The sequence below is a fragment of the Electrophorus electricus genome, chromosome 5, assembly GCF_013358815.1.
Source record: "Electrophorus electricus isolate fEleEle1 chromosome 5, fEleEle1.pri, whole genome shotgun sequence".
Classification (NCBI taxonomy): Eukaryota; Metazoa; Chordata; class Actinopteri; order Gymnotiformes; family Gymnotidae; genus Electrophorus; species Electrophorus electricus.
The window spans coordinates 11,761,111-11,772,280 of NC_049539.1; positions in this window are offsets into that span (position 1 = coordinate 11,761,111).

Consider the following 11,170-nt stretch of genomic DNA (forward strand, 5'->3'; position numbering starts at 1 on the left):
GGTAGAGAATGAGGTGTGGAGCAATAATACGCAAAGTTAAATGGAGTTTACACACACACACACACACACACACACACACACACTGGCATTCAAAATGAATTGCTCAGGTGTTTGTCACACTGATGATAAACGATTATTTGACACAAGATGTGTCCCTTCTGTTCACTTAAAGTAGGGAAAAAAATCAACCATTTCCTCTGAACTGGTGTGCACATTAATGATTTAGTGGTAGACAGGTATGTCTAGACTGCATAGACCCAAGGCTCAGCTCAAGACAAGATTTTGCCCTAGGAAATGTTTAAAAAACAAACAAACAAAAAAAACAATGATGTCAACAAATAACCATTTTTTAGCATTCAGAAAAAACTTTTTCTTTACATATCAAAATGACAAAATGCCCCCCAAAAATACAGTGTCATGAAATAATCGTAACCAAAATGTTACGCTTGTTACTCTAGTTGTTCTTGCAGGTAATAGAAACAACAGAGGTATGAGACATCAAACAACACCCCTGGGGGTCTATGTTCTGAGGGTAACCAGTATGTGTAACGAGGCTTTTTAACTGACGTATTAAAAATGTAGATTATAGAAGGGCCATCTGAGGCTTTTGACTAATACTTTCCTAGCATAACAAATGTTATTGAACATTATGACCAATGTTAGAGAAATATTTGGTTGAATTTCCACCACAAAGCAACTTGAACCTAATCACAAAAACATTGCACCTTACTTTTTGGGATGATACTAACACAAACAGTAGCATCTTTGATGCAGTCTGGAAAATATTTCTATAGAGAGGACAGCTAAGTCTTTAAAATGTGTTTGACCCAGTGTGCTGTGTAATCATATATTCAAGTTTCAAGTTTCAAGTTTGGTTTATTCGTCACATACATAGTCATACACAGTATAACTCGCAGTGAAATGATGGAGAGTGCTCTGTCCAAACTGAGCAAAAGAAAACAGGGGTGCATAGAGAAATATAGATATTCTCTATATGTGAAATATATATATGCAAAGATAAATATATATATTCTATGTATGTACAAAATATATTAACAATGTATGTACAATATATGTATATTATGATTATATACACAATGTACAATGTATATGGTTGTGTATATATGTACAGATCCATTGCGTATAATAACATATCTACAGTTGTTGTGTAACAAGGTAATTGAATATAAATATATATATACAGATATACAGTTTTGTTACATGGTGGTGGTGGTCCCCACAGTTTATCAGTTTCCCTGATTCAGGGCCCGAATGGCCTGTGGGAAGAAGCTCCTCTTCAGCCTCTCTGTCTTGGTCTTCAGGGAGCAAAAGCACCTCCCTGACCTCAACAGAGAGAAGAGTCTATTGTTGGGATGGGTGGGGTCCTTCACAATCCTCCTAGCCTTGGTCTGGCACCGCTTGTAGTAGATGGTCTGCAGGTCAGGAAGTTCCGTGTGAATGATGCGCTCTGCTGAACGCACTACCCTTTGGAGTGCTTGTCTGTCCTCCTTGGTGCTTCTAACAGCGCTGAAAGAGTTCTCACAGCTGCTTACTGACATGGATAGGGAAGCCTACACAGTTGCATTCAAAGGTGGGAACATTAGGGGATCCAGAGGTTTGTACACACCTTGCATGTCTGGAATTACCTCAGTATGATTTGTACGAGAGGTCATTTTTATCTCCTGCTACTTGTGCTGAATGGATTTCTTTAATACACCGAGGCATGGGTGAGATATGATATTTTATTTAGGGTTGCAAGATTTAATTCCTCTCATTAAATGGGGAGTTAATGCCAGAAAATCAGTGGTCAAGTTTGTTGAGCATACGATCAAAGCCCGGAAGGAAAAGTCTGGTTTTGTAACACTCAGCTGTGCAGAGGGTCTCACATTCTCCACGTGAAGATTCCATAATACAGCTTTTTGTTGTTTTTGTATATGTTCTTCTTGGCTCAGAAGTCTCATCAGTGTTGTTTTCCTTACAGAACAACCTAGTCCGCCTACAAAGTTGCTCTGACACATCACTTGATCGCATGTCTTTCAGGGTGTTGTGTACAGCCTCCTTAATGTTAGCGGCTTTTGCAAGATTGCATTGCTCACTACGAAGGAAACGATGGAATCCCTCCATCATTCCTAGAACGGTTTCGAACATAATGGTCAAGTATACCGTTGTGAACTTGCTAAGTTTATCTAGGCTAACAGCTGTCGGTGACATAATGCTCAACAAGCACTGCATGAGGGCAGTCAAACTGGAAATAAGGATTTCACAGGCCATATGTGGCATGACTGGCATGTTTGGGAAAGCTGCACTAATACAGCTGGACATAGCCCAAGTTCTTCTTAAATGTTAAGTGGTTCAACAGTGATCCACTAAAAAAATTAATATATGCTTTCAAGAATGCCAAAAAAAGTTTCTCATTTCAAGCAAGGCTTTGCGTGTGTAGTTGATAACTATATTAAATTCATGTGCAGAACAATACCTGTATCTGCTGGGTGGTTGATCTGAAATCGAGCTTGTGATCCATCTGTTGCTCTGCTCATAACAGAGCCCATCATACACCTTTGCTACGTAGAGCATATCACTGATCTCATGTCTTCTTAATGTAGCTTCAATTGATTGTTATATTCTCTGTACTCTGTATATATGGAGACATAACGCACACAAACTGAGAGCTGCTCTGATAAGTTACCTGTCCTTTTCAGCCATTATAGCATACATGTGAGATGCTTTTAGTTCTATTACTATCTACTTAGTGACCTCTTCAGAAGAATATTCTATTAACTGTTGGAGTAAATAGCATGGGGGTGCATATGGTGTTTCTGCAGAAAATGGCCAAATTTAGTAATTAAGTCCATACAGTGCAGGAGATTTCTTGTGTTTTCACTTACCTCACCTCAAAATGCATCTCAAAATGCAGTTTCCTGTTTTGCCAGACGGTAGTTACAGCAAAAGCATGCCTTAAATTATCCCATCTGTGCAACAACTCTTTTTCTTGTACACTGTGAATCTGCTTAATTACATGTCCATGTATCTTGCTATTTTTAAAGTGGCCCATGCTTTCATGCAGTCAATATGTTTCTTTTGTCCCTATGTCATCTGTGTTCGTTGTGTTCTCTCGCTCCACTACTGTGTGTGTGATTCTGCCTCTCTGTTACTGCTGTTTCTCTGTTGAGTGCTTCATTCTGCATCTGTTACCTCTGTTCCACTGCTGTGGGCTTCATTCCACTTAGAATCAGTCGCAGTTCACCATTAGGATCCTTTGCATTTTGATATCAACTCATCAGAAAAACACTAAATATGATTATTAACCAATATGCATCATTGCCACCAGAAACCAACATACATTTTGAATGGTTTCTATGACTTGGTTCAGCAGGTTTGTTTTATGCATCATTATATCCACTATTTTAATAATCTACGCTAGCTGGTTGGATGTGACACTTAATTTTGAGATGGCCAGAAATCACAGATATGCAGCTCTTTTAACCTTCGCTATAGTTATTGGTATAGTAATGTTGAATACTTACATTAGGTTATGCACTGTATTATGTACTTTATTAGCTATAGCTATAGTTACTGGAATAGTCATGTTGAATACTAACACTAGGTTATGTATTTTTATAGAGTGCCATTAAATTACAAAAAGCCTGAACACATCAGAAGAACATTAGAATTGTAATGGTGATGGTTGGGGAAAGACATGCTAAACTAGCTATCCTACATCAAGGCAAAAACTTAAAAAAAGAAATTTGGGCAGGGTGTCAAGTATGGGCAGGGTCAGTTTGACATTATGTTTTATAGTCTAGGCCTGGAAAGTGAACTCCTGGTTAGATTTTATAACGTTTTTTCTGAAATTTCAGCACATAATGCAAATTCGACTTTAAAAACAGACTCTGGGATAATGGAAAAAGACCCATGGCTGCAGCCCCAAAGCCAGGCCTTAGGCAGACCCCTGAATTAAAGCTAAAGAAGTAGTGACAAAAAGGGTTCAAAGCCTAGAATAAGTCTACAAGATCTTGGAAGAGTCATTGTGTTGACAGAGAAAGGATTTCCACAAAGAGAATTTTCTATTAAAGTTGGTTGCAGCCAGGAGAGCGAGAGTTGGATCCTAACAAAGACCAGAAAGATAGGATCACTGAAAGAAAAGAACAGGGACAGGGGATCACTGAGGGACAAGAACAGAGAGAGGGGTTCACTTAGGGACAAGAACATAGATAGATAAGAACAAGAAAGATAGCATTCTGATCAGAAAGAACAAGTTTGATAGGTTTAAAAGCTGAGGAAAACTGGGATGTTTAGTTGTGAGCCAAGAAGAACAAAGTTCAGACCTGCCTGAATTTCTGAGTTTGGATGTTATTTGTGAACATAGTGGCTGACCAGAGGACAACAGTGACGACTGAATGTGAAGTAGTTCCTTTACATTATTGATAAAAAGAAAGTTAAAGCCGAAGATTTGTGAGGCTAGAAGAGAACTTCTCAAATACTGATATATACTAATTCATCTTTTGGTGTAAACCAGTGATCATTTTTTTACTGCTAGTGTGTGAGTTTTACTTCTTAGAACTTCAAAAACACATTCAGCACACACACACACACACACACACACACACACACACACACACACACACACACACACACACACACACACACACACACACACACACACACACACACTTTTCTTTCTTTACTCCATGCACATAGGTAGTAAAAATTGCAGTGTACTACACAAGATAACAGGTAATTTCAGACAGAAGGTCTAGGAGGTGATGAAGGACCTAGACTATGTATAGGTATATTTTACTATAATACACTGCAGTTATCCAAGTCTACAATTCCAGTCTAGCAAGACAGAAAGAACAGTCATATGGACACAAACCAAGTGATTTTAAACTGTTCAGTTAGGATCAGTATGTGTACCAAACTCATACATATTTTTACCTGTTCTACAACCCATTAAAAGTCCCCTAAATGTCTGTACACTGTGCAGTCATCTTCAGAGCTGTGTGTTTACTGTTAAATTAGTTGATTGAAATCAGGTCATTACTTGGACTGGCCACAGCATGGAGGTTCATTTTTAAGAAAAGGTTTCTGTTATCCCTGTTACTCCTCTGCAGTGGCTAACAGAAGCTTGGTCTTTGTGTTTCTTCATTCTAGCAGGATCAGAGAGTTATATGTTGGGCTGGATCCTGGTGGAGACTATTAGGCTTCACTCTGATTAGACCTTTTTTCTGCATTTACTCTCCCCTCACAGACACTGCTGTTTCCTACAGAATTCTGTTAATAAACTTTTGTGAATAAACTTTCATATACATGTATTATAAAAGAAGTCTCTTTGCAACCCATCACGCTACTGCTACCAAGACAAAGACACACACACAAACACACACACACACACACACACACACACACACACACACACACACACACACACATATACATCCAAATGTTGCTAACTCTGAGAATGTGGTCCTTCAACTTGGAGGTAGAGCTGTGATGACCTGGTATACTGATATGGAATGAATTGGCTCTGCTCGGCAGTGGAATTAAGCCTAGCCATAAAAAATGAAATTGAATTATTCCAGAGGCCCTTTTAACAGTGTATTTGAGCCGAAGATAAAAGAAATTATGCAAGCATGAAAGGTTTTAATGGAAAGCATATGTTTGGATCCTTTTTTCTTCTATCAAAAATTTTTAGGCAGGAAAAATCTCTCCAGCAGTTTGGTGCCTTACATGACAATGAGGGTATGAGACAAGCAACTAAACTTTTTAAGGCCGCATTACAACACCATGTAGCCTTTTTTTTTCTTCTCGACATTTAAGGATTGACACAAAAAGTATTGTTACAGTGTTGAGAGGACTATAGAGGAATGTATCTGTGTGCATTCATACGTGCAATGGAAAACTTTACATTTTTATTGAATTTATTTTTGGTGGATTGTCAGGTCTGTCAGTGTGCAGAGATTCATGGTTAGGGTGGACCCTCCGTGCATAAGACTGCAGAACCCTCCTAATAGCAAACACAGGGTGAATAAGAATGTCCAACACCACATTTTCTACTGTGCAGCTATCTACAACTGCTGCCAGGAGAGTGCAGACTGCTGGCTCTGCAGTGGGAAGAGAGATTGTCAGAGTGGCTGCACCATGCAGAGCCCAGAGCCAGGCATTTTTTTCTCTTCTCTGAAGTGTGTTTGGTGCTCTAAAGTTGAGTCTGCTCCGCTCCTCTATAGGGTCAGTCTTGCTTTTTTCTCAGTGCCCTGCTCTCCTCTGGCCTGGCTGGTGCTGGGTCTTGAGGATGAGGCTTGTTTAGTTGTCCATAACTGAAGGCCTGGAAGCTCTATGAGGCTTTGTTTTGGCAGTCTGGTGTGTGTTTAGTGAGGGTTACCCAGCAGTGCAGTGTGCGTGAGCTGCAGACTACACCTGTCAGACAATGATTTAAGAGCTCCAAGTTTGTGTGTGTATTCCAGCAGGGCACAGGCTTCCCTGTCTGCTGAGCCACATTCAAACACCAGCAGGAATGATGAAAGACTCATCTGAACTGTTTAGCCCACACATGTACACACACTCTGGAGTCTCTACTTAAACATGATTCAGTCCCTGAATCCAGATATAATCAAGTACATGAGTGTTTACTTTCTTGTCTTCTTATAAGAAATTCAAATGAGTAACTAAAGTAATTTCAAAGAGTATTTTGGCTTTTTAAAATTTTAATTTCTGCATTCTGTAGGCTGGTGTGTTTTTAGTGAGGGTTACCCTGCACTGCAGTATGTGTGAATTGCAGACTACACCTGTCAGACAGTGATTTAAGAGCTCTCTCTCTCTTTGTGTGTGTGTGTCTGTGTGTGTGTGTGTGTGTGTGTGTGTCTGTGTGTGTGTGTGTGTGTGTAGGGCGTGTGTGTAGGGCACAGGCTTCCTTGTCTGCTGAGCCATATTCAAACACCAGCGGGAATGATGAAAGATTCATCTGAACAGTTTAGCCCACACATGTACACACACTCTGGAGTCTCTACTTAAACATGATTCAGTCCCTGAATCCAGACATAATCAGGTACATGAGAGTTTACGTTCTTATCTTCTTATAAGACATTCATATATATGTCTTATAAGAAGATAAGAATGTAAACTCTCATGTTTAAGTAAAGACTTATATATGTATATATATATATATATATATATATATATATATATATATATATATATATATATATATATATATATATATGTGTGTGTGTGTGTGTGTGTGTGTATATATGTATATATATATATGTATGTATATGTATATATATATATATATATATATATATATATATATATATATATATATATATATATATATATATATATATATATATATTGCCAAAAGTATTTGCTCACTCATCCAGATCATTGAATTCAGGTGTTCCAATCACTTCCATGGCCACAGATGTATAAAACCAAGCACCTAGGCATGCAGACTGCTTCTACAAACATTTGTGAAAGAATGGGTCACTCTCAGTGAATTCTAGCATGGTACCGTGATAGGATGCCACCTGTGCAACTAGTCCAGTCATGAAATTTCTTCGCTACTAAATATTCACAGTCAACTGTCAGTGGTATTATCACAAAATGGTAATGACAGCAACTCAGCCACGAAGTGGTAGGCCACGTAATATGTCAGAGCAGGGTCAGCAGATGCTGAGGCGAATTTTGCGCAGAGGTTGCTAACTTTCTGCAGAGTCAATCGCTGCAGACCTTCAAATTTCATGTGGCCTTCAGATTAGCTCAAGAACAGTGCGTAGAGAGTTTCATGGAATGGATTTCCATGACTGACATCCTTACATCACCAAGCGCAATGTAAAGCGTCAAATGCAGTGGTATAAAGCATGCCGCCACTGGAGTCTAGAGCAGTGGAGACATGTTCTCTGGACTGACGAATCACACTTCTCCGTCTGGCAATCCGATGGATGAGTCTGGGTTTGGCTGTTGCCAGGAGAACAGTACTTGTCTGACTGCATTGTGCCAAATGTAAAGTTTGGTGGAGGCAGGATTATGGTGTTGGGCTTAGCCCCTTAGTTCCAGTGAAAGGAACTACTTCAGCATACTAAGAGATTTTGGACAATTTCTTGCTCCCAACTTTGTGGGAACAGTTTGGGGATGACCCCACCCGTGCACAAAGCAAGGTCCATAAAGACATGGATGAGTGAGTTTGGTGTGGATGAACTTGACTGGCCTGCACAGAGTCCTAACCTCAACCCAACACCTTTGGGATGAATTAGAGCAGAGACTGTGAGTCAGGCCTTCTTGTCCAACATCAGTGTCTGACCTCACATATGCGTTACTGCAAGAATGGTCAGAAATTCCCATAAACACACTCCTAAACCTTGTGGAAAGCCTTCCCAGAAGAGTTGAAGCTGTTATAGCTGCAAAGGGTGGGCCAACATCATATTAAACACTATGGAATAAGATTGGGATGTCAGTCAAGTTCTTATGTGTGTGAAGGCAGACAAGCGAATACTTTTGGCAATATATATTGTCATGGCATAGCCCCCACCTCCTAGACCTTGTGTTTGCGTGTGTGTGTGTGTGTGTGTGTGTGTGTGTGTGTGTGTGTGTGTGTGTGTGTGTGTGTCTATTGTCAAGACACATATCTGTTCAACTACACACTTAATGTACATAGACACTTACTGTATATGTCTAGACACTTACTGTTCAACCACACAACTACAGTAAGGGTATGTAGACACTTACTGTTGAAATATACAACTACAGTAAGTATATGTAGACACTTACTGTTCAACTACACAACTACAGTAAGTGTATGTAGACACTTACTGTTCGTGATCCCATTCTTCTGTGCTCCTGCCTTTCTTTTAAGGGAGTAGCACATTACTCTGGCAAACAGCCATATTATCTGCCTATCTGTGTGCTAGAGGTTTTCTAGATGGCTCCAGAGTTTATTAGTGGTGTCTTAGTCATAAATCGTTTTGTGAAAGAAATCACTGCAGACGTTCCTCTTTCTGTGGAGTATTGGCCAAAAATGAGGCTATCATTACTTGTCCATGACAACATGCCATACCAAATAAAAAAAAGAAAAAAGGAAAGAGGATTGTACATGTCAAGAGGAGACACGAGTGTTGCTTTTAAGCTGTGGGAATGGTTAATATTATGTCTTGTGTTGCTAAAACACAGACTTACAAACTAGTTTAATTTCGTCTGAATTCCTTGATGTTTATCTGTGCACTTCCTGAATTAGCTGCACATGACTGTATCTTTGACAGGGGCGAGAGCATTAATGAGGTGTTCAAGCCATGTACCCTTTACCGCTGGAAGCAAAGGGAATCATACTCAGTACACTAATGTACACGAATAAATCTTTCTCTACTTTTACATTTATGGCACTTAGCAGACACCCTTATTTAGAGGGACTTACAAAAGTACATTGTCATATACTCAGAGGATGCATCCTAGGCAGAACAACAGAGCTCAAGATACTATTGGACTCTCTATCTCTTTCTCTCTCTCTCTCTCTCTCTCTCTCTCTCTCTCTCTCTCTCTCTCTCTCTCAAAAAGAAACACACTCTCAGAAGTGTGATGGATTCTAAACCAGAAACGTTTTAAAGCCTGCATAGAAGCTTTATGGAATTCACTAGCAGTTGTATATTTCTTCTTAGGTTGTCTGTATTTAAGCATGTTTGTATGACATATGTCGGTCATTATTGTTACACTGGCTTGTTTGTTCACATCAGTGAACTTTTATGTTCGGTTTCATTTTCATTCATTTCATTAAATGCTTCAGTTGGAGACTTGCATTTACTTCTCTTTCTTTCTTTTATTCATCACGTTCTACAGCCGTGACAACTTGCAACAACAGCCTCTTAACATGACTTAATCAGGGTTGGCGGTGTACAAACTAGGGCCCCATTCCCCAAAAGCATCGTAAAACAAGTATCATTTTTAAATGGTAGAACAAACAGACTGAACACTCTCCTTCATTTATGATGATCTTAACACAATGCTGAGTTTGGGAAAAGGGGCCTAGATTGTTAAATGGAATAATTTTGATCAAAATGTCATGGAGCAACTTCTTGCATGTGCGGCATTCAACTTTGAGATACAGCACTGTGCTCAGGCTTCATGTGCATGCTCTATCTTCAGCCTGTTGCAGTGATGGCACGTACACAGGCTCCCTTAACTGCCAAAGGCATATACTACAACAAAGATACTCACTGAAAGAGGTAGAATGTAAAGTTTTACACATTTCTAACACAAACAAGATGTACAAGATCTTCTTTGTAAAGTTAAATAATGTAAATGTAAGTGTATCTCCTAAAAGTTTCATGTCTGCTTGATGTAGGTGATTATTTAGGTGTGATATGATTAAAAACTACTGTTAAACACTACTGTTAAACATAAATTCTGCCAATACAGCACCGTGAATGTTTCATTTTGAACATTTAGGTATTTCTCTTTCTGTAATGTACAGTAACTGTCTCATCTTATAATGCAGTTTTTCAATTATATCCACAAATGCCTCACATAAAACACTCAGATTTCAGAAGACCTATGTATATCCTGTTGCCAAATGACTGAAGGATCATGGATATAATGCTTGTTGTGTGTCTGATTTCACATGGTAGAAGGTGTAGTTTACAGAGGAGAAGTGTCAACATGATGTCTACTTGAGGAATTAATGTGAAGTAGGGCAACTTTGATTAGTTTTTGACAACATAAATAATAATGAGGTCTAGCTGCTAAACTGGGCCATAATGTATGTTATAAAACATGTATAATGTTTTGTAAAAGTCTGCACTTGCTATGAATTTTCACAAAAATACTGCTGAACAGATAGCCCTTATGGTTGGCAGTGGAGGTGGGGTCAGAGAGGCAGGTAAGCTGAGGTGTTCTGAATTTTTGACCTAACCAGTTAAAAGGAAGTGAAAGCGTTCTGAGAGAAGGTTTTAAGATGGGCTTTGTAGATAGGAAAAAAGCTGCATGTACAAATGGACAGTTCTTGATTTGAGGGGGACACAATGGGATTCCATCTCCCCAGGAAACAAAGAGACAAAAACCATCCCCCTTGTAAAACTGCAAACCCCACCCGTCAGATCCCCTTTTAATCAATTTTGTAATATGATATCACATAAGAAGGTATCAATATTTTAATTCTATCTATAAAGAGGTTCTTTAAACCCGATCA